The 27,943-nt window shown below is 46.5% G+C and overlaps 1 protein-coding gene across 15 annotated transcripts in view; it reads left to right on the top strand.

The window, feature by feature from the left end:
• R3HDM2 (R3H domain containing 2) overlaps positions 1-27,943 on the top strand; it is a 108,038-nt gene that overhangs the window by 9,233 nt on the left and 70,862 nt on the right. For 10 of the 15 annotated variants that reach the window (XM_077838375.1, XM_077838376.1, XM_077838383.1 and 7 more), the window contains exon 2: positions 4,676-4,790. The exons of 3 other annotated variants lie outside the window; for them this stretch is intronic. The gene's annotated coding sequence lies outside the window, so the exon portion shown is untranslated. Of the gene's footprint in view, positions 1-4,432; positions 4,449-4,675; positions 4,791-5,755; positions 5,789-27,943 lie in introns of those variants that run through there. 2 more of the 15 variants (XM_077838368.1, XM_077838372.1) reach the window with 2 other exon arrangements.

The raw sequence follows: 27,943 nt of genomic DNA, 5'->3' as shown, positions 1-27,943 counted from the left end.
TTTGGGGATAGTGTGGGCATAGATACTGTGTGTGCGATTACACATGTACGCTATATGTGGGCTTGCTTGTGTGTGTGCGTGCAGTATTTAATGACCTAATTCTCATTATTTAATCATGAACTTTGAATAGCTCAATATGCATTTTAAGAAACTCTAATTTTTTTTTTTTTGAACATCAGAATTCCTTTTTTTTTGGCTTCCTTCTCTTTGCTCGTTCTTACACCTACTCTGGGCATGTCTATGCATGAAAGATGCATACATTTTAACGTGATTTTATACCAGTTTAGTTAAACTAATGCAAAGGGCTGGACATTCATTTTACTTTAAGCCAGGCTTATTGCTGTTTAGCTTAAGTCAGTTAGGAAGGGGGCTTCAGATAAACTGAAATAAGGGATTTTGCCACCAGTTTAACTAAGGGCTTGTTAACATGAGATAATTGCTCTGATTTAATGTATGTTGTTTTTTAAACCAGTGTAGTTAATCTGGTGCAGAAGGCTGTGTGGATGTTCCCAATTAGTGTAAGAGTGTCTTATTTGGCTTAGTTAAACCTGTTCCTAATTGATCAAGGCTCTGTCTTCACTGTAAAAAAAACTCACGTTTTTACATTGGGATTGCTAACTTGCTGTAAAATCCCACTGAAGGCAAGGCACGGGTAGTTTTTACCTTGATGTAGCTAGTTAAGGTCAATGTAAAACATGCCTGTTTTGTTCCAGTGAAGACCTTGACAAAAACGAAACTGAAATAAGCCACTCATACTGAAATCAGTGTCCACACAGCCTCTTCTGCTGGTTAAATTCAAACTGTAAGTTCAACCCATGCAACATCTTCATGTAAACCGGACTTCTGTCTCTTTCTCCCTTTCACCACTCACAGTTTCTGTACTGATGTAGCTATATTGGTACAAAAACTCTATAAACGAGCCTTTCTGTTCTCTGCTCTGCCTTTCTCTCTTTCCCCCAACTCTCCCCCCCCCCCCACCTGGTGGTCCCCCCCCCCCACCATTCCCCCTCTCGCTGTATTCTGTTTCCTCTAACAGCAAAGTAAAATGTGATAAGATTATGATCTCCAAACAAGCAGCTTCTGAGTTTGTGGTCCGTGTCAATTTTCATTGCTATCCACAATGCAGAGAGGTCTAACAGAAATTAAACTGGCTGAAGCATCCTGTGCAGGAGGTTTCAGAGGTCAAGATTTCTTGTAAATTTCAATTTGCAAATGGGGAGCCACTGCAACATAAAATTTTAAATGTTACCTAGCACTACTAACAGTGGGCAAGAGGTTCCATAGAACCGTAACTGAGTATTTTCTGAATAAGAAGATATGCATTAAAAATGGTGTCTCAGAAGAGTTTCTAGAACTACCTGCCATTTTTTTGAATACCTCCTTCAGTGCGACTGGCTGTGAGAGCCGCTATTTTCATGGTATTTCCCCTCAGGAAGTCCAATCCGGTGATGCAGTTTTAGAGGCAGGAGATGCAGTTTGGCATTTGAATGCAGGAACCTTTTCAGAGTTTTTTTTAATTAGCTAAAAATAATCTCTAATTAATCTAAAACAAATATTGCCAGCATCATAAGACTCTGGTCTTTTCCACGCATGCAGATGTTGAGCTGCATTTCCTGCCACTGATGATTAGTATTTATTTGTCCTAGTGCCTAGAGGCCCCAGCAGAGATCAGGGCACTGTTATGCTAGGTACTGGTCAGACATGTGGTACGAGAGTCCTTGCCCCGAAGATTTTACAGTCTAAACAGAGAGAGGATGAGAGAAGGATTTGTTTCCCTTATGTTACAAAAGGGAAACTGAGGCCAGGAAAGACTAAATGAGTTGCCCGTATTCATACAGGAATTTGTGGCAGAGCCATGATTTGAATCCAGATCCCATGAGTTTCAGTCCAGTGCTGTAACGACACAACAGTGCGATCAGATTGCTGAGACGGGTTCCCGCTCGATAATTAATCTTACTTCTGTTGGACACATCCAGGTTGTTTTTAGTGATCTGTAGTTAGATGCAGTGACTAGAATTTCTTTTACAAGATACTGGGGTTACTCCATTAACACCATGCCTGGAGTGTCGCCTGTTGATGTGGAATTTCGTCTTCCAGCTTCATCCTTTCCGTCTGATACACTTCCCAGCTTCAGGCACCTGGGACCTGTTCACCTGGTCTAGAAGCACAGAAAAGCTCTTACTGCAAAGTCCCATACGATATGTTTGCGTTCTCGCATTAGCATAAAACTGTGCACTGTTTGTTGAAAGCTTGCTAGAAAACATTTACATTTGTAGTCTAAAGACAGAGAGCAAGAAGGATTCTTAGGGAGGCAATCTGTAGGCACAACCACTGGGGAGGATGTGGAGAGTGTGTTCCCCCCCTTTCAACTTTTCTACTCTCCTGATGCCATTATCCCTTTGGTCCAGGCACCCCCGTTCTACCTTTCCCTCTCCATCACTTTTTTTAAGAGGTATCAAGTTGGGCTCCCAAAATAACTAGTCTCTTTTGTAAATCTTGGCCTAGTGCTTTATGTTTTGAGTAGCAGTCTGGGCATGTTTGCTGAGAACAGCCGTGGTAACGGATAACTCCGCTGATTCTGAATGTGGTCGCTCAGTAGGGGAAGTTGCTGTCATTAGATTTTGGGGGCTGTATTCAATATTTTATATTGGTCCAAAAGAAGAGTAGAAATATTAATGAACACTGTATACAGTAATATGGTCATTTTTATCTGTTTATTATCGAATATGTTAATTGCACCCATCAGTGAAAGGGCAGCTCCTGGAGTTCTATTTTAGTTTAAATCCATTTCTGAAATGGCGCTAATTCACTTGGTGCAGTGTCCCTGTCAAAACCGGGAAGAGTAGAGAATTCTTCCTTCTACTTTTTTTTTTGAATGACCCTGGCTATTGATCCATGTTAGAGTTCCCTAGCTAGGCAGATCATTGGTTTCCGGGGGAGCTAAAATCTTGAGCTAGAAATGATTCTACCAAAGAAGGGTTTATTTTTGTTCTCTGGGGGCTGAAGCTTTAATAAGCATGGGTCTGATCCGGTGCCTGTTGAAATCAAGACAAAGCTCCCCAGTGGCCGCAGGGTCAGACCCTATAACCTGTTCTTCAGAGCCCAAAGCTAATAAAAAGACAGAAGACATTCAGATTTCTTTGCTTGCTAGCACAGTCCCAGAAGTGGATTTGCAACTTGGCTGGAAGTAAGCTCTGGCAATGCCAGCGGTGTTTAACCTTTGTGGCAGCCCAAGCCTTTTTAAAAATAAAAATTAAGAGGTGCATGGGTGACGTGGAGAGTGGCATTGCAGCGGCTTGGTGTGGAGTGCTGAAGGTTTGCATTGTATTGGGAATGAAATGGGAGCACCAGGCCTCTGATGTGGCGGCATTAAGGTCTGCAGAGGGAGAAGGGACCTTGGATCACACTTTCCACCTGTCGCAAAGCGGTTTAAGCTTGACTGTTTACGCATAATTCATGAAGAATAAAGTAGTTACTTCTGTCTTAAAGCGCTTTCCATTCTGCATAATGCTAGTTTCTAATCCTAGAAATGCAGGGCTGGAAGAGACCCGGAGAGGTCGTCTACTCCAGTCCCTGCCCTGAGGCAGGACCACGTATACCTAGACCACCCCTGGCAGGTGTTCGTCAAACCTGTTCTGAAAAATCTCCAATAGTAACAGGGCATTCTCCTCCTCTTTCCTCTGCGGATCTCAAAGCTCTTAAGGGCAATGAATCTCCTAGTAGGCCTGTGAGGTAAGGAAGCAGCAACCGTATATCACAGCAGAGAGTCTGAAGCCCCTAGAGGAGAAGGGACTTGGCCAAAGTGCCAAGAGGCAGAGCTGGGAAAAGAACCTGGGAGTCCTGCCTCTCAGTGTCCTGCTCTGACAGTTAGACTTGGTGTTAGGACCTCTTATTTCTGGTGTCCGCATTGACTTAGATAAGCCTGGCATGTCCAGTATGGTTTTAGAGGGCAAGTGCTGTTTCCTGTATAAACTTTGACAAACAAGCGGTGAGCAAAAAAGAGGGGAGCTGTTTTGACAAGACGCTAACTGCTTTAATTTTATACCCTAGATGATTTATTGTGACCCCTTCGCTGGCAGGTGCTATAGGGCCTCCGTACTTTGCGCTTTGCTATACTTTGGACTTTGCCGTGCATTGCACCCTGGGCATTAGAGCACACTGCAGGAAGGGGCACCGTGTAAGTGCCTGCCGTTATTGTTTGGAGTTGCCAGATTCTGCAGTCTTCACGTTTCCCCCCAGTGTTGCTTGCTCTGATGAGGAAGGAAGAGGGAGGGAGTTACTTTAGTTTGGCCCTTGGACACTTTAAAATAAAATACAACCACATCACAAAAGACTTGACGCTGTGGCATCAAACTGGCAGACTCTGAAGTACCGTGGGGTGGTGATTATTGACTGCCTTTCTGGCACCTGACTGCAAGATGCTGATGAACTGCAGAGCCTTTTGGGAGGTATGTCTGTAACCTCTTATTACATGTGTGTTGTAGTGGTGCTTAAGAGCCCTAGTCACAGGCCAGGATCCTGTTGCGCTAGGCGCTGTACAAACACAGAACAAAACGAGGGTCCCTGCCTTAAAGAGCTTCCAGTCAAAGTCGAGATTTTGCTGGGCCCTTTTCAGAGAGTCTGACAGCCTTGTGTTTCAGCAGTGGGTTATTAGAGTGAGCTTTTCCTTTAATAGCTGGAGTCTAATGAAGAGCCAAGCAGTCCCCCTGGATGTGACTTGGAAGAGCCCTTCTTGCCTTTCCTGCTCCGTGCTGTTGCCCTCCTGTGAATTGGGTCTGGTTACCAGTCAGGTGAGAGGAGCAATGATCTCTATGGGTGTTTTCACTTCCGTGCTGAAAGGCCATCTATTTTGGGGTCCGTATGTTGGATGTGATGAAAGGTAAGAGAACTGTTTTGTGTATAACTTTGGTGGACCAAGAGTTCGGAGGGAGTCAGGCAGGTTAACCCAGTGGTAATGACTGGACCAGTTGATTCTTTCTTTGAGAAACCTGCCACGTGACTTCCCAATATATTGCCAGTGTCTATAAGGAACCCAAATAAACGTGATTCTCAGTGTAACTTTACTTTGCCTGATGTGTGAAAATGCTGGCAGAATAGCTGCTGTTACAGTCTCGCTCCATAATTTAACACCAGGATATTAAAATGTCCTGAACGCTGCCGTTTTCCTGACATGCTTTGGCATGCAAGCATTTTTTTCAAAGACTTGGCCATTGTAGGCTCTTGAAGTGAGTATCGTAATTGGGATCATTAGCATCTGTATCAACTGATAATCTAGTGTGTATCCTGATTATTTTTCTCTTTCTGCATGACTGCTTTATGTTGCCAGGCAGCTAATTTCTGAGTGATTTTAAAGGTGCAGATATTAAAATGAATTGCTTGCCTTCCAACTCTTTCCATTACCTTGCTAAATTTAGACTAGCTAGTGCTGCAGCAGAATTGAGATCTCTGGGGATTTTAATAAGAGTCAAGGCAGATAATATCCAGGCTCCTGGAGCAGCGGAGAAGAAAAGTAGCCTCAAATTAGCTTTTTGCATCTGTCATCACAGTTACTTTATTAAGCTCAGGTCCTACGGAAAGTCAGAGCAACATGCATACTCATTCACAAAGCTGACAATGCAACCCTCATGATAGCTGTGTCTTGGGGACAGATTGGAATAATGATCCAGCCTGACTTCCCTGTCCTAAATCATGTCCTGTCACAATTGCTCAGCATCCCAGGCTCTCTGTCCACTCACCCTCCTTGCTCTGCTTTCAGATCTCTGGGGGATGATGACTGGCTGCTCAGCAGGTGAGTTTTGCACTTGGCAGCTTGTTTGATTAGACTTTAGAGCCGTTGAGTTTTGCATCCTTGCCGTGTCTTGCTGCTGTCTGCTGCGTGTCTTTAAGCCAAAGTGGTGGTCGGTACAGTTTAGAGAGGGGAACGGGAGCCTGGACACCTGTCTTCTAGTCTTACCTCTGTTAATGATTTGTAGGGTAACTTTGGGCAAGTCACTTCACCTGTCTCTTCAGTTACGCAATCTGTGCTATGGGTGTAATAAAATGTTCCTCCTTCACAAGGGAGTTTGGAGGCTTAATGACAGGTTTCAGAATAGCAGCCGTGTTAGTCTGTATTCGCAAAAAGAAAAGGAGGACTTGTGGCACCTTAGAGACTAACCAATTTATTTGAGCATAAGCTTTCGTGATCTACAGCTCACTTCAAGGCTTAATGTTTGTACAGAAGCTGTGAGATCCTACCGTGAAAGGTGCTATAGAAGTGCTATGTATCTTGTTATTTGAGCTACTTTGCCTGTATCAAACTGAACTAAAATTTAATTTTAAAGGGTAAAACTTTCAAAAGGGACTTTGGACCAGATTTCCAAGGTATTTAGGGGTCTAAAGATGTAGCTAGGCACTTAGTGGGCGTGTCAGAAACAGCTCCCCCTGAAATCAATGGGGATTTGGGTGCTTGGACAATCCTACTAGGCACTGATCTGCATCTTTGGGCACCTGGGGCCACAGTTATTAGGATGTTTAAGTCCCATGTGAAAATGGGACGTGGCATTTTGAAAACTTACCCAAAATGGCCCCATTTTAATTTTAAATCCGGAAGAAAATGTGGTGGCAGTTAGAGTGGGTTACAGCTCCAGATCTGTACCTGACCCTTCCCAACCCCAGCTAACGGCAGGCTGAAAGAGCCCCGGCTCTGAGTGAGACCAGGCAACCAAGCCCAGGGTGAGACTCAGGGCAGCAGGGAAATGAACGGCTAAGAGGAGAAGGAGCGGAAAGGATGTGTCCCAGGAGGAGCAGAGGTAGCACCCACGCAGCGTCCTCTTTGACCTCATGACTTGGCTTCTGAGGAGGTGTCTCCCATCGACCCCCTGGCTGTTCCTTTTGAAATGTCTCGTTGGCTGCATTTGTCCCTGGAAACGAAGCAATGGCCAAACCCAGTGTTCAGTTGGAGAAAATAGATCAAGAGCGAACTCGCCGGCGGCATACGTTCCACAGTCTGTACAGCAGTGAATTAGGCCTTGTCTGTTACCTAGCAGCCCCAGCTGCGGGTCAGGACCCTGGGGTGCTAGGTGCTGTACAAACACAGGGTGAAAAGACTATTTCTGCCCCAAAGGGCTCACGGTATTGTGTACACGGGGAATTTTTTTTTAGCAGTTATACAAGTATAAACACCCCTATGGACATTCTTATACTGGAATAAGTGTGTCCACAAGGGAGGCGTGGGTGGGAGATCATACCTGGATAACAAATCTAACATTCCCATGTAGCCAAAGTCTTCGAAGCTCGTTGTTTTCAGGCAGCTCCTCAAGCGTATTGCTGCTCCGAGAGAGTTCCTGATTTGTGCAGTGTGGCGGGTAGCGCTCCGAACCCTACAGATGCTGAAGCCCCCGGCTGGGGTCTTGATGGGCGAAGCTGGTTTTAAAGCACTAAAACTTGGAGATGGGGAGCCAGCTTGGGTCACAGCAGCCCGTGGTGCAGTGGCTGTTGCAGGGAATGATGATAATACTTTCCTCTTTTCTGGCACCTTTCATTGAAGGATTTAAAAAGGGCTTTTGCAGCATTAATGTACTAATCCTCCTAGCCCCACTGTAAAAGGTGAGCGTTATCCCTGTTTTAGAGGTGGATAATCTGAGATACAGAGAGGGGAAGTGGCTTGCCCAAGGTCACACAGTGAGGCTGTGGATAGAACCCAGGTGTCCAGCTTCTCCCTGACAGGCTGATGCCCTGCGCTGAGCCGAAGCATTGCCAGCCTGAAGGAGGTGGCTGCTACTAGAAAAGTTACAACCAAAGGTGCCAAAGGGGGCTCTGATTCCAGGAGCCCCATTTGAAGTGCCTAATTTTTTCAGAATTGCTGAGCACCCAAAGTTCCCACTGCCATCAATTGGAGTTGGGGGTGCTCAGCACCTCTGAGAGCCAGCCTTGGGGTATCAAAGTTGGGAACTCCAAACTAGAGGCTGTGGTTGGAACTTTGATTTGAGGGAACTTCATGTTCGGTATGTGTAATGAAAGCTCAGGTATGGGAGCAAACAGTGCAATCTGTAGCAAATTCCTAATTGCAATTTCCTGCTGTGGTTGGGGGGGAATTACATCAATTACGTACAGTCGCCATGAAGTGTTGTGCTGGAAACATGATGAATCTGCCCTGGGTAGGTCGCAGTTTAATAGAGACATGCATAGATTTCATTTTCTGCCATAGAGCAGGGGGTGAAATAGACACTTGCCTTCCACCCAGTGTGGCATTTAAAGGGACAATGGCATGTAGGTTGGATTAGAATTTAGAGTTAAGTGATTATAAAATCTAAGATAAATACAAGTGTCTGCATGAACTTTTAAAGTTCCAAGTGAGAGGTTGTTGCTGTTTGGCTGTAACCGTTCTCTGGCAATTTCAGCCCAAACATTGTCGCCCTAGTGAAATGAACTATTAAAAGCCCTGCTTTAAAGTGGCCCGAAAAAAAGCATTTCTGAGGGGATGGGATGCTATCAGAATCTGGGAGCAGCAGCTTTGGTAACCAGTGCTTAAAGTGTGTTCCTTGGTGACTTCCCTCAATTTTGAATTATGTTTCTCTGCGTGGGTCTGTGGCCCGCTCCTCTCACACACTTTAAGCACTAATTAAAAGAGAGGAATTATTTATTTCTGCAGTGTTGTCACGTGCGCAGTGCTTATCCGACACACACAACGTGATAAAATGGGGCCCTGTCCTCGGCTAGTCCTGAGGCACCATCGTGATAAACACGATGGCTATTAATAATGACTCATCTAGGTTCATTGTCTAAGCCGAGAGAGGTGCAGAAAACAAAACTTGTCCAGTTTCAATGCGCTAAGGTTATGTTGGTAAGGAACCCTTTTTTTTAAAAAAACAAGATTTTCCTCTGAGGGTGATTTTAACAAAAAAAGGAAAAAAGTCTAGCTGCCGGTAATCTACAGTGTGTGTAGTCATCAGAACCTCACTGTAGCCTTCTGGCTCGCAGGACTGATGGGTTTTCTGTGTTTATCCCCAGCCTGGGAATCAGGACGTCGAGATGCAATTCCCAGCTCTGCCCTTTAGGAAAGACGCAGACAAATTGGAGAGAGTCCAGAGGAGAGCAACACAAATTGTCAAAGGTTGAGAAAACCTGGCTTATGAGGAAAGGCTAAAATTTTGAGAAAAGAAGACTGACGTGATAAGTCCTCACATATGTTAAGGGCTGTTATAAAGAGGACAGGGATCAATTGTTCTCAGTGTCCACTGAAGGTGGGACAAGACTTGATGGGCTTCATCTGAAGCAAGGGAGATTTAGGTTAGCCATTAGGAAAAACTTGCTAACTGTAAGGGGAGTTAAGTACTCAAATAGGCTTCTGAGGGAGGTTGTGTGATCCCCATTGTTGGAGGTTTTTAGGAGCAGGTTGGAGAAACACCTGTCAGGACTTGTCTAGGTTTACTTGGTCCAGCCTCAGCAAAGGGGGCTAGACAGGATAAACTCTCGAGGCCCTTCCAGCCGGACATTTCTGTGATTCTATGGGCAAATCACTTCCCCTCTCTTTGCTCGTTTCCTCATCTGCATAAGTGGGAACATGCTACTGACTCATCTCAGGGGGGAATTGAACTTGTTAATGTTTGTAAGGTGCTCAGATGCTGCAGTGAATGGGGTGGAGGAGTCTATAAATTCCTAGATAGAACTTGAGGTTTCCCAATCGTTAGCGCCTGGTTCAGTAACATCAAAAACACAGAGAGAGAGACAGCCCCCCGAGCAGTGGGAGACAGGCACCTCACCATGCTCCTGAAGAACTTGTCTGTGGGGTTTTGTGGCGGTAGATCTATTGTGACATAAGAAGGTGTAAATGAAAGTAACCCCCTCTGTAACACAGGAGCAGCAAGAGACGACCAGGTGGTCTCTCGGGATAGTGCCTCATTGGCAGGATGGCACCTCCTAGGCCCTGCGTCAGGACACCACTGCAGTATGTCTGGGGCAGAAGTCCCGGTGAGGGACTTGAATGCAGAACCTCCCCCAAATTAGAGCCCTCCCGACTGAGTTATATACTGATGTGTCTCAGGTAGCTCTCCCCTTGAATGTTGGCTAAGGAGGGTTTCTTCCTCTATCTGGAGGAAAGAAACCATGTCAGATGCCTTTCAATGTGATGTTGGGGTTGCTATTTACCATAAAAAGAAAAGGAGTACTTGTGGCACCTTAGAGACTAACAAATTTTTATGTCTATCTGTTTGCATTTGGAAAGGAAGATGATGTCTGTCTGTATCTATATGAGTTTTTTCATGAAGTTGATAGATTTCCACTCCATACCGCTAAATTCAGTGCCTTGCACAATGGCAGGTTTCAGAGTAGCAGCCGTGTTAGTCTGGGTATTCGCAAAAAGGAGATTAAGGTGCCACAAGTACTCCTTTTCTTTTTGCGACTACAGACTAACACGGCTGCTGCTCTGAAACCCGTTTACCATACGTAACTCGGCATTCTCCTTGGAAACCTCCCATTTGTGAACTGACTTCTCTAACTGTGCCTGAGAGAGGTGGGGGGAAGGAATCTCTTAAAACAATCCCCTGCGCCTTCTCCTGTTTTTTAAGCCCTAGTGAACCTGATTAAAAGACAACCTGACCTACTTCTGGCTTTTGAGTTTGTAAGCAAAGGTGAGGATTTCTCCTGCTGAACCTTGTTTGCATTCCTGAGTGTGGGTAGCCACCGCAGAAGGATTGATCAGATTTCCAAGACAGTTACAGTGTCAGAGTGCTGGGATTCCCTTGCATGCATCTTGTCAATAGGGCACGTGCTGATGTGTTATTCTGTAGAAAGCCCCATTTCATTATGTATTGGGAGCGCATACTGGGTTTGTGCACTGCAGACTGAGTCACTGCCAACTCCCATTCAATTTCTCTCAGATGATTATTGAGTGTGGCAGATGCAGCCTACTCATTAGACCAGCCCTCTTATATAGTTTGTAATGAAGTTTTAAAATGTTTCTATTGCTTTGACATCGTTTTCTTTGAAAGCCTTATTTCTTTTGAGCTAAGTTTAGACACAGAGCCCCTTTATTATGGGAGATGTCTCCTTGTGACTTGGAAACTTACCTGGTTTGAAAGACTTCATGCTTCTGATCCTGCTTGGAAGTGTGGCTTGTCTTTATTCCCCCCCATCCCAAAACAAATTGGGTGAGTGCATCAAACCTGGCAACATCCAGAATGATTTGGTATTGCGGGACAAACTCGGTGACCCATGTAAGGCTACGTCTACACAGCAAAAGCTGCACAGAATTGCGTCCACGCTATCGTGGTAAAAATTCACGCCCCTCACTGTTCTAGTTAAACTAGGTCAAAAGATATTTGCAGGCTGCCTTTAAAGTGCTTTGAGGCTCTTGTTTGGAAGTGGCTGTAAGATCCTCCTTCCTATTTGACATGTCATAAAATGAATGATTTAGACATAATGGCTGGGGGGATTGCAATGTAAACTTCGGTCAGAATCTTTAAGGCTTGTCCTGCAGGCAACTAGAGGCATTTCCCCACTTTTGCAGCCCAATGTAATTAGTTGTCTGGGGTTGCAGACAGGTGGATTTGTAAAATAACCCCTCCCCTGAAACCAACGCTGGTTCCTGCCTTATCTGTAGGTCTGTCTAGTGATGGTGCTAAAAGAGGTAGGTGAGCTGGAATGTTATTGGAAGTGATCAAACAGAAACAGGATTTGTATCCATTCCAGGGGCATCTGGTGGTTTATTGTAAGGGTGCTGAGCTGCTTGGATTGCTAGAATGGCTGAGTATTCCCAGGCCTAGTGAATAGGGCTGCCTTGTGCTGCTGAACGAAGCCGTCTTATTTAAACGGTAAAGCAAGTGAGGGGAACTAAACATTCTTAGTTTAGTTCAGGTTTCCTGGCTTTGCAGCCATCTCCTCTTCAGGGCAGGGGTATTGGCTTCCTCCTGGGCTTGTCTGCAAAATGCCTAGCCCATCGGCAGTGCTAGAGACATAATCCATATTTCATTACTTTATATATAGCATGTCTCCAGGGCTCCGAGCAAGCCAAGCGTCTCCCCCGGCACAGCTCTGCCTGTGAAATCTATCATTGTTCCCGCTTAACATTTTTCTTTTTTTAATGACTTGCCAAAAAAAGCCCCAACTTTTTAATGTAAAATAGGAGGCTATTTTAAAATTACAGTAGTATAAAAAAAGGACCCGTCCCCCAAACCACAAAACTTGAACCCCTCTCCCCACAATGTGGGCCACTGGTGATTTTTGTTGTATGTAAATTGTCAGTTGTCCCTCTCAGTGCAATCTAAGGTTAAGCTCAGTTAGGTCAGGCCATCCTGTAGTGCCTTCCAAGATGCTTTGGCAATGCAGGAGTGGTGGGAGTTCTACCTGTGCGGCTGCCGTTGTCTCCTGCTTTTGGGTACAGTCTCTCCATTCTCATACAGTGGGTCCCTGCTTCTTCCTGCATTGTTGAAAAGAGGGGTGGTCCCAGTATCAGGGTTTCTAGACTCACAGCTAAACGTTAAACAATTGCCTTCAGATGAAATATACACAGCTGTATTGTGTCGCATGCTGCAGGATATTCATGCCTAAGAGAGAGGTCTCAATCTGTGGCTTGAACTGCTGGAAGGACTAGGTGGAGCAGATGCAGTGTGTCTCAGGAGTGTCTAGATTTGCCAGTTTGATACTTAAAAGCAGACTTGAGTCAGTGTACAATAATACACAAGAAAACAGTGAAAAATCCAAGGGCTCCCAAACGGGAGGGTGCAAAAGACAAAACCCTAAGAGCAAAAATGTTTTTTTAAAAACTAAATCAGAAGCCGGAAGCCTGCCAAACAATCAGTGGGATGATCAAGGTGCTAAAGGAGCACTCAAGGAAGACAAGGCTGTTGCGGAGAAGCTAAATTAATTCATTTGATCAGTCTTCACTGCAGAGGATGTGAGGGAGATTCCCACACCTGAGTCATTCCTTTTAGGTGACAAATCTGAGGAACTGTCCCAGATTGAGGTGTCAGTAGAGGAGGTTTTGGAACAAATTGAGAAATTAAACATTAATAAGTCACCAGGACCAGATGATATTCACTCAAGAATTCTTCAGGAACTCAAATATGAAATTGCAGAGCTACTCACTGTGCTATATGACTTTTTGTTTAAATGTATCAGCTGACTGTAGGATAGTTAAAGTAATGCTGATTTTTTTAAAAAGGCTCCAAAGGTGATCGTGGCAATTACAGGCAGATAAGACTATCTTCAGTACCAGGCAAATTGGTTGAAACTACAGTAAAGAACAGTATTATCTGACTCGCAGATGAACGTGACATGTTGAGGAAAAGCCAATATGGCTTTTGTAAAGGGAACTCATGCCTCACCAACCTATTAGAATTCTTTGAGGGTGTCAAAGAACATGTGGAAAAGAGGGATTCAATGGATATAGAGTACTTGGACTTTCAGAAAGCCTTTGAGAAGGTCCCTCCCTGGAGGCTCTTAAGCAAAGTAAGGAATCATGGATAAGAGGGAAGGTCCTCACATGGATCAGTAACTGGTTAAAAGATAGGAAACAAAGAGTAAGAATAAATGGTCAGTTTTCACACTGGAGAGAGGTAAGATCCTCCAAGGATCTGTACTGGGACACATGCTATTCAACATATTTACAAATGATCTGGGAAAAGGCGTAAACAGTGAGGTGGCAAAGTTGCAGACAATACACAGTTACTCAAGGTAATTAAGTCCAAAGCTGGCTGCAAAAAGTTACAAAGGGATCTCACAAAACTGGGTGACTGGGCAAAAAACAGCAGATTCAATTCAGTGTTGATATATGCAAAGTAATGGACATTTGGAAAATATTATCCCAACTACGCATACAAAATGATGGGGTCTGAATTAGTTGTTACCACTCAGGAAAGAGATCTTGGAGTAATTGTGGATCGTTCTCTGAAAACAGGCTCAGTGTGTAGTGGGCAGTCTAAAAAGCTAACCATGTTAGGAACCATTAGGAAAGGGATAGATAATAAGACAGAAAATATCATAATGCTACTATATAAATCCATGGTATGCCTTTATCTTGAATACTGTGTGCAGTTCTGGTCGCCTCATCTCAAATAAGATCTATTAGAACTGGAAAAAGTACAGAGAAGGGCAAAAAACTAATTAGGGGTATATAACAACTTTCATATGAGGAGAGATTAAATAGACATGGATTTCAGAGTAGCAGCCATGTTAGTCTGTATTTGCAAAAAGAAAAGGAGGACTTGTGGCACCTTTAGAGACTAACAGATTTATTTGAGCATAAACATGGATTTAGACATGGATTGTTCAGCTTGGAAAAGAGACAACTAAGGGGGGATACGACTGAGGTCTATAAAATCAGGAATGGTTTGGAGAAAGTGAATAAGGAAGTGTTATTTACTCCTTCACATGACACAAGAACCAGGGATCAGCCAATGAAATTAACAGGCGGCAGGTTTAAAACAAACAAAAGCAAGTACTTCTTCCCAGAACGCACAGTCAACTTGTGGAACTTGTTGCCAGGTGACGACATGAAGGCCAAAAGTAGAGCTGGGTTCAATAAAGAATATAAGTTCATGGAGAACAGGTCCATCAATGGCTATTAGCCAGGATGGTCAGGCATGCAAGCCCATGCTCTGGGTGTCCCTAAACCTCTGGCTGCCAGAAGCTGGGAATAAGTGACAGGGGAGGAATCACTTGATAATTGCCCTGTTCTTTTCATTCTCTCTGGGGCACCTGGCACTGGCCACTGTCGGAAGACCGGATACTGGGCTAGATGGATCATTGGTCTGACTCAGTATGGCCATTCTTACGATTTCTCTCTTAATTGTAGTCTCCAACGATCTCATGTTCTTTGCAAAGGAGACTCAAGGTGGTTTCCCTCATAGTGTTCTCAGCTGTAAGCTGTCTGTCTGGCAACATTATGATGCTCAAACTCTTTACCAGGGCCACGACCCATTTCTCCTACCACTTCTGTCACCGGTGACCCTTGATCTTTACGTTTGACAGAAGGCTGCCCCGTTGTGGCCTTGATGTAGTGAATCTGGATGGAAAATGGGAGAGGGACGGGAGAAGCGAAAGCTCAAACCAAAAAGTACCATCAGCCTCTTCTTGGCCTCGATTAAAGCCTGGCTATTTCTAGAAGTTTGCAAATCAATTTGAAACAGGCTCAGCTAGAGAAACGGGTCAGTTACAGTGGTGGGAAACTCTCGCTCTTGCTGCTTCCCCATGGATAATGTGCCCTCGCTCTGCTTCTGTCCCTTAATGATGCCACTCCAGCCTCTGGCTAAATGAACCCAGCTTTTTTTTTTCCACCTCCTCTGACTCATCTGAGCGTAGGATTTTCCTGAAGAGATGGGTCCATGAATAGAACACGGGCTTCATGTGTAAGAACCACTTAGGTGCTCAGATACCAACGGCGATGGTGGTGGTATTTGGTTTGTATTATGGTGCACGTGGAGGCACCAACCAGGAGCGAGGTCCCATTGTGCCAGGCATTACACAAACACCTGAGATGGTCCCTGCTCCAAAGAGCTTACAGCATTATTTGGCAAGACAGAGAAAGGCTGAAGGAAAAGAAGGGATCTCCAACTAATCTATGTCCCCCATCGCTGTAACACCTCACAATCTTTAATGCATTTATCCTCACAACACCCTAATTAGAGCAATGCTGTTATCCTGGTTTACAGATGGGGATCTGAGGCACAGAGAGGGTAAGTGACGATCCAGGAATTGAACCCAGGCTCCCAGACTGCGGTAACCACCACACCGCCCTTTCTGAGCAAAGCAGAGAATTATCCCAGTCCATTAGCAGCTCTCGCTTTGTGACCTATCTTTTAGAAATGCCGAGCAACCCCAGCTCCAGTCAGTCAGTGGGAGAAAAGGGTGCTCAGGGTCTTTGAAAGCAGGACGTTTATTATCATTTCCCCTCCCTCCCCCAACTTGACAGATAACCTTTTCCTCCTATAAAACAATTCATGAGTTGCAGAGCAATTTTCATCCTCCCAGAGTTAGTGGTGAGCACCCCTTGCCCCGTAGAGAAAGTCTGCCCATCTTTTTAGTTTAACGTTTTGTGTCTCCGGTCTCTGTCAAAACTCCAACAGCTAAAGGCCTCAAATCTGGCCATACCCATGGGCTGAGCCAAGCAGAGAAAATGTTGACTCCAAGGGAGGACGCTTGTGAACACATGTGAACCCCTGTGGCCACAATCAAGTCTGAAGTCGGTTTAGCATAGTCATTGAACTCTCTCCAAGTCAGTGCCATTATGACATGGATGCAGTTGAGCTGCCCTGTGAAACACTCAGCTCCTTTCCAAACCAAAGTCTGTGTGGGGCTTGGTGGATGCCAGCTGTGTTCTTAGCTGCCAACTCTTGCAGTAGCTGGTGATATTCTCAAAGCCCCTGCTCCTGAAGTCAGGTGGTGATGGGAGAATTTCACCTTTCTTTAAGGGGGGAAAAATGTGTCTAGCCCTTGTGGCTGCAGAGAAAAGCTTGAAAATAAAGTCTCCAGAACCAGAAGGCAAATAAACAGAACCAAAATCATTCTTCTTCTTCTATTTTAATCTCCATGATTTTTTAGGTGAGCTTATGATTTTTGAACACTCAGGGGTGGCGACTGTGTAGGGGGTGCAGTGGGGCCTGGACATCAGCATGTTTGCAGCGGCTTTGGCAGCCAGCTGGCTGGGGGTGCTGGAAAGATTTCCTGTTTTGTTGTGCACCAAAGGGTAGTTCTCTTGTGCAGAAGTACTTTGGCCATCTGTTCAGCCAGGCGGGGAAAGGTGCCCCTCTCTTGCCTCACCTTGTAAAATCATGCTGCCATTTGAGTTGCAGGTTAAGTGCTGTTCTTCCACCTAATAAATTTGTTTTACAGCTTTGCTGAGGTTCCGTGGGAGGAGTGGTCCGGTTAATTGCATGTTACTGCTACTGGCAAATTTAACTGTTTAAATAAAACTATGGGGGGTGGGGCTGTGTCACACTTTTAAATTAAAGTGAGTTGCTGTTTTTCCTGTTTAAAGCTAAAACTTGCTACTGTTATAAACCAGTATCCCACGTCACTTTCTTCACTGGTAGACCTACTAGCTCCTCCCACTTAAAGCCTCTTGAGACCTGCACTGGATGTGTGGCTGGTGGGGAACTCGTTAGAAGTAAGGCACAGTTTTGTTTTGTTTTTTTCTTCGCACAATGCACAGTCAACCTGTGGAACTCTTTGCCCAAGGACATTGTGAAGGCCAAGACTATAACAGGGTTCAAAAAAGAACTAGATAGGTTCATGCCGAGCAACACCAGTTCCAGTCAGTCAGTGGGAGAAAAGGGTGCACTTAAAGTCTGTAAATCCAGACTGGGTTTTCTAAAAGATCTGCTCTTGCTCAAACAGTAGTTACGGGCTTGGTGCACAGATTAGTCTTGGTTGAGGTCCTCTGGCCTGTGTGAGGCCGGAGGTCAGATTAGATGATGATAATGGTCCCTTCTAACCTTAAAATTGATGGATCGGTTGACACAGATCTGCCCCAGAGGCATTTCAAAACATTTAGCTTTTGTCTAGAGCAGGATGAGTTATAGTTTGTCTGCTCGTGTCAAGTCTTTTGTTTTAATGGAAGTGGTAGGACTGTCACGTGGGTTCTTTGGTTATGGGACTCAATCCAGGCATGAGGATAAAGTTTATCAGCCAGAGAATAATAATGGCTTGTTCTTCTCTAGCCCCTTTTGTCTGAACATCTCAGAGCCTTTTACAAAGATGAATGGTGGCGTCCATGTTTTAAAGACTGGGAAACTGAGGCACAGAGCAATGAAATTACTTGGCCAAAAGTCACATACAAGTCAGTGGAACAGAACCCAGAAATCTTGATGCTCTGGTTCCCTTTTCTCATGACTATCCCACACTCCTCTTCCATGGCTTGGAATAGAACCCAGGAGTCCTGGGTTTCAGCCTCCTGCTTTGAGTGATTAGATCGCAGAGTCAAGGTTGAAGGACAGACTACACTGACACACTCACTCCTCATTGAGCTGGGAGTTGCTGAATATTGTTTGTAAATAATATCTGTTGTGGTTATAATATATTAACATGGGGCAGAAGCAACCAATATTTTAACATTCGTGAGACTGACTCGTTTGAATTTCATGGAGATTGATGGAGAAGTGTCATGAAATTTAGCTGAGAAGAGGCCTTAAGATTTTGGCTAAACGTCAGGAATACAAACTTAGTTGGCACGAATGACTGGAGCTTGAGTGGCTAATTACTCACTTTTATGGCCTTTTCCATTTTCCTGGTGTGGTTCACATTGAGAAGTCATTAATCCTGTTCTTTCTGACCACACAGCCTATTACTCTGGCAAGAACTCCTTGTCCCAAATGTGGCTTATCCCATTAGGGGACAGAAGTAATCCCCTCCTCCTTAGCCAGAAGGGTGAAGGATTTGGTAAACCTGTTCAGAACACAGAAACCAACCAGTACAATGAATGGGCCCACAGTGTTCTCTGCTGAGCGCAGGCAGGCATTTAGAGCACATGCTTTGTGCAATATTTATTATTTCACCTGGGAGCCCTAGTTTTACTGCGTTTTCTGTTGGGCCCGGTCTGCACTTGAAACTTATATTGGCATAGCTATGTCTAGATGATACCGTGGTCTAGAAAGTACGTAATCCTGCCTTGAGTGCAAGGGATTGGATTAGAAGACCTCTCGAAGTCTCTTCCTGTCTTATGATTCTATGATACCCATGATGATACCTGTGATGTCCGTCAGGGATGTGAAAAAACACAGCCCTAGTGACCTAGCTATGCCAGCAAACCCCCCCAGTATGGAAGCAGCTACGCCGACAGACAAGCGCTTATGTCGGCATAGCTAGCGTTGTTTAGGGAGGCGGTGTTCCTATCCCAGCAGAAAAATTCCCCCTGGCAGTGTGAGCCGCATCTGCCCTAGCGGGTTATGCCGGCATAGGTTCTGTAGTGTGGACCTAGCCTTAATGACGCCAGGCCCTTCGCTGAGACCTTGACCTCTGGCAATGCAGGTTCACCGCACCATGTTCTTGGTTGCGGAGCTGGCATTGTGTGACTCTTACCAGAGCATACCGGTTGGGCTACCTCTCCCAGTGAGGGGTTGTGTCTCTGGTTCATTTCTGTGGGGGGCCTGGGTGGGGGTTATTGCACTTGGCTGAATGGCTTTTTAACCCATCTTTGCATTTGAACTGCTCCCCAGCCTGGCTTAATCCTCCTAGGTCATTGTGGCTCATGTAATGCCAAAGCCTGCTGTTGAGGTAGGTCCATCATCCTTTCTGCAGCCCTATAGAGAGGCAATCTGTCTCCTCTGCTCTGCTCTCCTACAGGACTGCAAGCATTTGTGGGTCTGTAGCCAGAGATAGTCCAAAAGCAGGATGTGATTCGACAGTCGTCACCCTTCACTGACGGTGAGCCTGATCGTTAGGCTTCCTCGAATGTCTTTGCTAATTATTTGAATATAAATAATGAAGACTCTCCAATGAAGGCTCCATGGCATTCAAAGCTGACACATACTATCTTGGTACCTAGCAGAGGTCACCCAAGTTTGGGACCTTTAGTATTTTGCTCTGAATGGGTCCAAGCTCCCAATGTTCCAATCAGGCTGAGGATGGAATCCCCAGAAAGGAGACTTGGGCTTGTTTACATAAGGAAATTGACCGGAATGCCTATTCTGCAATGGGGATTCCAAAGTGGATTAAGCTAAACTGTAAAATAGGCACTCTTATTCCAGATTAAGTGTCCACACAGGGCGTTATTGCAGAATAATTTTTGTGCTTTAAATTCCCAATCTACTTTATTCCAGAATAATTTTCCCATGTAGACAAGCTCTTATTCCATGTGTTGGGGCATGCCTAAAGTTAAAAAGCTAGTGGAATGGCATGGTAAAACTTATACCTGTAGTAATGCAATCCGCATCAACCCCAGGAAGCCCAAGGTCTGTTTTCTACAGTCATTATCTGTTGTAATTTTAGATATTTATTCAGCACGTTTTGTGCACCTAGCGTCTCTGCTTAAAAAACGCAGAATGATCTTACTAGGAAGACTTCCGGAATGACTGACATGGGGATAAAGGGTAGATATGATGGTGATAGAGATTCAAGATTAAAAGGTTGCTGTCTATAAATCAAAGAGGAGAGGCTGCTGGCAATCAGATTTCATAGACTCATAGAGGATTAGGGTTAGAAGAGACCTCAGGAGATCATCTAGTCCAGCCCCCTGCTCAAAGCAGACCTACACCAACTAAATCATCCCAGCCAGGGCTTTGTCAAGCCGGGCCTTAAAAACCTCTAAGGATGGAGATTCCACCACCTCCCTATGTAAACCATTCCAGTGCTTCACCCCCCTCCTAGTGGAATAGTGTTTCCTAATATCCAACCTAGACCTCCCCCATTGCAACTTGAGACCATTGCTCCTTGTTCTGTCATCTGCCACCACTGAGAGCTCCAGCCTCTTTGGAACCCCCCTTCAGGTAGGTGAAGGCTGCTATCAAATCCCCCCTCACTCTTCTCTTCTGCAGACTAAATAAGTCCAGTTCCCTCAGATTTGGCTCCCTTCATTGAGTATCTGAAAGAGAATTACTCAAATTGGGGATGGAGATCCACCTGGCTTTTTAACAGTTGAGAATCCATTAGAGGATGAATCTATAAGCAAATATCCTTGTTCATAACTGTAAATGCCCACTGTGTGCTTTCAATAGATATTTACAGTACAGCTTGGTCTCTGTTACATTTGGAAAATTTGGGGGCTGTTCTCATTAATGTTCCATTCTTTAAAATTCCAGGAAATAGTTTAAATAACAAACAAACAAAAACCACACCCCAGTTCACTGGACTCAGGTTATTTCCATGATCTTTGCCTACAGTAAAGTAATGTTACTTGCAATTCTGAAATAGCAGCCGGCAGCAAAGCAGCATCACTATAGATAATTCACATTCACTCTGTGCCTGGCTTTTATATCTTCTTTACGCTGCGGTGTCAGATAACAGCCCAGTGCTTGCCATGGGTAGCCCCTAGTCGTAGGAGATGTAAACAATACCATGAAAATCCCTAGTCTGGTTGAGGCCAGGCAGGGAAAGACCTAAAATTAGATGCTCAGCAGCTGTGTTTTGGTTTGCAGGCGGATGAGCATGCATCCCAACGTCCCTTTTGCTCAGCCTCGCTGCTCTGGCACTGAAATATACAAACCACTTTGCTCTCCGAAGCATTGGGTGAGCAGGATTCCTGGCTCTCTTGCTGCTCTGCTCCCCTCACAGGAACAGAAGGCAGGGGCAGTCTGGCAAGCAGGAGACAGCGGTGGGTGTTTTGTTACAGACTAACTTTTCAAGAACAAGTAGATTTTCCTAAGATCACGAGGGCATTTCAAAATGAAATATTGATCGAATCGCGGGCCTCTCAATTGTAATACCGGGTCCATTTATTTTTGTATGTATTTTTTCTTTATTTAAAGTCTTCCATATATTAGCAGTTCACATGTCAGGTTAAAAATGTGATTATTTTTCATTAAAACTGCATTAAGGGTTGAGCAAGATAGCCGAGGGGACTCCATTGTGAAGGAGAGAGGCAATAGGCCGGGTTGCAATGGAGAGTTCCCCGAATATTGAATTCCTGAGAAGTGGACTTTTTTCACTTCCACGGAGAGGCCTTTGAAGTTGCCTTCCCTAGTAATTTTTTATTTTTTGTACTAAACCATGGGCTATTTGGGAAAACGAAATGTTTACTGACCGTCTCTTTCCCTCCATCACACAAATGGACGTGTTAGTTATTGGGTCACTTTTGCATAACAGCCACATGTGCGAGCATGGGGCTAGCTAAAAAGGTCACAAGAAAGGAGGTTTTGCTTTCAGGAGTGTTCCTTCCCCCGCCCCCCCCCGGATATACTTGCCTGGCCAATACAGTTCTTCTTCTGAAAAAGATAGGACAAATGTTGATGCCTTTTTAAGTATCAACCCACAGTCCTGGTCCAGGACTCTGGTTCTTAGATGCTACCACAATCCAAATCGTGGTTGTATTGTTGAGTTCCTAATAAATCAATAAGCCGAGTTTTGGGTGGCTTGGTTGCAGTGTCTCGTCGATGCAGATCCATTTTCTGTACAGCTTTTCCCTCTTCCCCGTTCCCCTGACTTCAGTGTATGTTCTATTTTTAAACCCTGCTGCGCTCTGTATTGCGGCATTTCTCTTCCTGAATTATTTATCATTGTTTGGAGCTGAATGGAGCAGTACGTTCTTTCCACTGCTCCTTGGTGCCCACGTGTCTGTCTTGAGCCGTTGACAGATTTGGTTCATGTCAAATCACGCTAGCCCCAGCTCGGAAGGGGCTGCAAGGGATGATGGGAGTTTGGCCACAACCTGCGATAATGGGTGATCATTCCGATTTTTTTGTAGTTAATATTGGCTTTTCCCGGGCGGCAGGGAGGGGAGAACTGCTGTGCTACCCTAGTCTCTAGTTTGCGTTCACAATGGAGTTCAGTTTCACTGTTTTGGCTGCTGACAACTTGCCCTTTGCTCTGGCTGCAGCTCAGGGAGAGAGGGAGAACCAGGAGCCTCTCCCTTGGTCAAGTACCCCACTGGGTTGGGATGCAGATGGGTGTGACGGCTAAAGCTTGCTTTGGGCTCCCTAGTGTGTGTGTGAGATTTCATTTGTTTTGGGGTGGGTGGCAATTTTTTCTCTATATTTCTCCTCTTCCCCAATACAGACCCTTATCCAAAGGAGAAGGGAATGTCAGTGTTTAAAAGGAGTGGGTGGGAAGGACTTTATTTCTGAGGGATTTTTGAGCTGCCTGCTGAAATTGATCAGTTCCTCTGCCCTCTTTCCCTGAGTGTCTCTCATCACTTCATTTCTTCTCGTTCTGTCTCTCCTCCTCCTGTCCCTTTACTCTCCTTCTGCACCTATTCCCTGCTGGGGTTGGCTTCCCTTTATCATGATCCCTTCTCCCCCATACCTTCTTATTTACTTCTGGCCTCTCCCGCAAGGTGGCAGGGGGTTGTCCCTTAGTGGGAGGGAAGGAGCTGCACAACACAGGCTCTCTCCTCTGCTAGGGGAGGCATTGGTGGAGGAGGAGAGACAGCAGCAGCTGTCCTTCCTCCCTGCGTCCCCAGCAGGAGCGTGGAATGTGCTGTGCTGCTGGTTGGAACTGCATGCGAGAGGAGCCGCTGCACACAGGTGGTGTCCCAGCTGCAGGGTTGTCCGCCAGGAGTATTTCGTAACCTTGGTGCTGCGCACAGCCCCTGCCTTGCTCCTCCCCAGCTGTTACGGTTAGCTGTTACCACTCAAGAAAGAGATCTTGGAGTCACTGTGGATAGTTCTCTGAAACCATCCACACAACGTGCAGTCAAAAAAGCAAACAGAATGCTGGGAATCATTAAGAAAGGGGTAGATAATAGGACAGAAAATATCATGTTGCCTCGATATAAATCCATGGTACGACCACATCTTGAATACTGCGTGCAGATGTGGTCACCCCATCTCAAAAAAGATATATTGGAATTGGCAAAGGTTCAGAAAAGGGCAGCAAAAATTATTAAGGGTATGGAACGGCTTCCGTATGAGGAGAGATTAATAAGACTGGGTCTTTTCAGCTTGGAAAAGAGACTACTAAGGGGAGATATGATTGAGGTCTATAAAATCATGACTGGTGTAGAGAAAGTAGATAAGGAATTGTTTTTTACTACTTCTCATAACACAAGAACTAAATGGGGTCACCAAATGAAATTAACAGGCAGCAGGTTTAAAACAAACACAAGGAAGTATTTCTTCACACCATGCACAGTCAACCTGTGGAACTCCTTGCTAGAGGATGTTGTGAAAGCCAAGACCATAACAGGGTTCAAAAAACAACTAGATAAATTCATGGAGAGAAGCCTACTGAGCAAGGTTGGGCAGCGCCTCAGGGAAAGCTGGGATTTCCACACTGAGTCTCTAATCCCTGCTCGGTGCCCCATGGCCTAGAGTCGGAGCAAAAGGTAGAAGAGGAGTAATGCAATGGAGGCAGAACATGCATCAAGTGCAGCATTGCTTCTGGCCTGCCTGCCAGGAGGCGAAGCTGTATGACGTGTGCTCCTGGGGATTAATCTGCGAGCTGTTCCCATCCAAGGAGGATCCCCCACTGGCTCTAATGGTGCAGGGTCCATCCCCTAATGCGTGTCATGGATTGTGGGTGTAGTCAGTAATGGAAAACCAGGGCAGCTCCTTCATTTACACCAGTCCTCTGTGTCCGGCCGAGATTGGATCCCCACCTCTCGTGCTGGGAGTCCATCCAGAAACGTTTACGAACCAGAAAGCTGCTTAGCATCATGTTCTTGTTGGCTTGGGACAGGCATATCCCTACCAATGTGCTTGGTCGTTTGCGGCCCTCCCGTCGTCGTTATGCCTTGGAAGTCTTGGTGGGGGGTGAGCTGGAAGAGCAGGCTGGCCCCATTAATAGTTAAGCGAGATAAGCGGCAGCACGCGATTTGAAATGCCAAAATGCAGCCGGCGCAGCCTGCCATTAATATCAAGTCTCTGAGCAGCAGACAACTGCGATGCCTTGCAGTGCTTTCCATATGATGCTTCTGTGATTCACAGGGAGCTGATACTTTTGCTCACTGGAACGCAAATCTAGGGCAAAACACTTTCTTATAGGATTCTAACTAGCAAAGTGCTAATTCTCGCTATGGCCTAATTTTAGACTTCTCCTCTCCCACTCTCCGTGGCCAACCCAGCCTCCTTAGGGCTGGCTTACATTTGATAGCTAAGCTACGGGGTGCGGGCTCTAGCAGTGTCCTGGCATGGCCTGGGCTGCCTTGCTCCGCAGAGGTGGCAAGGGAGGCTTGCAGCTTGTTCTGGGTTTGTGCAGCACAGCAGCGGCCCGGTGTTTCCTGGTGGCGGGGGTGAGGTGATGGCAGCAGCCGCGGCTCTGGAGTTCTTGAGCTGAAGTGTGCAAATCGAACTCCCTGTTTATGTTAGTGCACGTGAAGGCTGCTGAGCAAGAGTCCTGGATGGCCCCGAGATTTGGAACCCTCTCATTTCCCATGCACCCCATGTGGCTCCTCTTCGGGGCTTTGTCCCTGTTCTTTTGTGTCCTCGTACCAGCCTGCTCTGCGGGAAGCACGTAGCGGCCGGCAGGTGGCATTGGCACAGGCCCACTGATTTGTGGGGGACTCCGTCCCAGGCCTCGGGGTGTTGGCCCCTTCCCTCCCTGGAGATTTGCCCTATCAGGGTTGTTGTACCTGGATAACCACTTGGAGTAGGTAGTTGTAAACAGCTATAAGCTGCAGTGTGCAGTACAGCAAAACTCTCCCCGTGCAAATAATGACTTTGCCCGTCTGCACAGGGGCACCTACCCCCATGGCTGGAATTGGGGCAAATCCCCAAAGTAGCTACATGCTGTCTGGAGTCCAGCGGCCCCCTCTGCCTCTTTCCCTCCCACTGATAATACATTTGCTGTAACGGGAATGTGGCTGGCAATGCCCAAGAGAGCACAGGCCGCAGCTCGCTCGGCTGTAGCTGCACAGTTGATGCAATTCCCCAGCCCCACGGCATCCACGGGCCGTTCCCCACCAGGACTCTGGGGTATCAGTTGAGATGTTTATCTAAAGCACCTCACCCAGTTAGCAGCACAGTCTCGCTAGGGAGATTTCCTAGATCCCTGCTGATGGCAAATCCATGGGCTTTTGGTCCAACGGCAACAGGGGCCCGAGAAACACCTGCCTTTGGGAACCCACAGCAGGGAGAGGATGCTTCCTACTTGGATCATGTTTGCTTCCCTTTATTGACTATATGGAAGAAAACTACCTGGATTAGGAGTGAGCCCACAGTGTTAATAACCCAAGGGGCAGGTGTCTGATCAAATAAGTGTGGGCCACTGGGTCCTCCTTCCCCATTCAAAGCCCGAGAGAGTACAGGGAACTAAAGAGATTGAGGGACAGAATTCCTCCTGCAGGCATAGGGCTCCACCACAGCTCTCTAGTACCTGCCACTGGGGGGGTGAGGAGGGGTGTCACTGCATTGATGTAAGCGTGGATCTGATGGCCCCTCCCTCCGCCAGCCCTCTGGCCCAAGTGGCTATTCTCCTCATCCCCGCTGTCCCTCCCACTCTTTGCTACACAGATCCACGTCTCTGTGTCCAGGGCCTGCGGTTGCAAAGGAGACCTAGTGAGTTTGGCGCCCTATTCACCTAGCTCCCCTCAGCCCCATCGGGAACCCCAGGCTGAATGACTACGATGTGCTTGGAAATGGCTGCTGGGCAGACTCTGCTGACCCCCTGGCTGAGCAGTGTTTCTGCCAGCAGCACCTTCTCCTTGCACACCGGGATTTACGCAGGCTTCCAGCGCATTGCTGAATGCAATTGAAGGAGCTGGTTTCAACCCAAGCATCCTTACACAGGTACGGTGCTGCCTGCATACTACTCGGCCTCTCCTCCTACGATGCTGCAGTCGCTGAGGTCGGCTGCGATGCTCACGCGAAATGGGAGGGACCTGGCTGCTGGGAGTGCTGTCAGCAAGGATCCTCGACTCTGGAACTCAGAGCCCAGATTGATAGTCTTTCCCAGCCCCTTTCTGGGCTGGAGGGGGAGGGGTTGATTAATAACTGTGACACATGGGTGCCCTTTAAATATTGAAATCCATAGATAAGCACTGCCCCTCACCCAACCTCCTGCAGGGTTTCAGTGGTGCGAGCTAGCCTTGTACATACAGACTCACCGTGCTGCGGCAGCTTCACGCTGGGTGGACGTGGCTGCATGACGGGGGTTTCCATCAGTGCCGTCCCACCGGTTCAGTGCCATGAAGTGTGTACTTCGTGAGCTGGAGTGCAGACGAGGCTAGAAACTACACTCCAGGGAGCACCTTGTATTGTAGCTCTTGGGATACGCCCAATAACCAGGTGACCCCTTCGGCAACAAACGGGGAGAGCTGCAAGGGCTTCATCTGCATTTGCTTGGGAGGGAAGGTTCAGCCTGGGGGTGCTCTTCACACCTGTGCTGCTGGCCTGTTCCCCGGTATTCCCATGCAGCCTCCTTGCAAGTCTGGAGCACAAACAATACCCTTTGCTTCAGCATCTCTCCTGCGCTTCCCTGTCTCTGACCTAGTTTTCATTGCATGCACACGGGGTCTGAGCAAATGGTGCTCAGCTGTGAAAAGCGGGAGCTGTGCAAGTTACATGCGGGACTTACCCGGCCCCCTGCTGCAATCCAGACGGTCTGGGGGGGGGCTGACTCACTGTCACTTCCTCCCACCCAGGATTTGTTGCCTCCCAGCTGGGGGACAGATGCAGCTGAGGAAAGCCTCACACATGTTTGTTTAATGAAGGTGAAATGCCGCTGGCTCGGAAATGAGACATGTATTTAGGCTGCCATCTTTAAAAGGGCCTGATTAGTCTGTACTCATGCACCCGTTCCTCCCAGGGCAGCGCTCTGAAAGGTCCCTGGGGAGAAGCTGTGAACCCTGCCCCTGCTGAGCCTCCTGCAGGTGGCTATGCTGTGAGTGAGGAAGTTGCGTTGGTCCGGCCCTGCAGCACTTTCCTCTCTGCTTCAAGTCTGGCTTAATAACCAGCTGTGGTGTTTAAACCAAAGGGCCCCTGCAGCTTTGCACACTCCTCTTGGATATGTGCCAGGCCTGCTTGGCCACACGCCGTCACACCCTCTGAAGCATGAGGTTCCTTGAGGGTAGGAAGGCCAGGCAGCACAGTAGGGGCTGGAGCATGCTACGGATTTCCTTTTACGCCACTGCTAATTTTGATGTTGCACAGCTCCCAAGCTGCGGTACACCAGGGGCTGCTCTCAGCTACCCCGAGTCTGAGCGGGGACGGGTTGGAGAGACTCACTGGAATGGCAAAGGAGCCTTTGGCCTGCAGAGTGCATGGTGGGCCAGTTAGCTGGGTCTTCTCTGTGCTGGGCTAAGATCGCTGGCACGCGCAAGGCTTGCCGGTAGTTTGCCAAGTACTTAATCCTTTGTGCAAGTCTGTAGCTACTCCATGCACGGAGGAGCTTGACAGGTTTCAGAGTAACAGCCGTGTTAGTCTGTCTTCGCAAAAAGTAAAGG

The sequence above is a fragment of the Eretmochelys imbricata genome, chromosome 20 (assembly GCF_965152235.1).
Source record: "Eretmochelys imbricata isolate rEreImb1 chromosome 20, rEreImb1.hap1, whole genome shotgun sequence".
NCBI classification, from domain to species: Eukaryota; Metazoa; Chordata; order Testudines; family Cheloniidae; genus Eretmochelys; species Eretmochelys imbricata.
The sequence above is the reverse complement of the archived record's forward strand: the minus strand, read 5'-3'. Positions and strand labels throughout refer to the sequence as shown.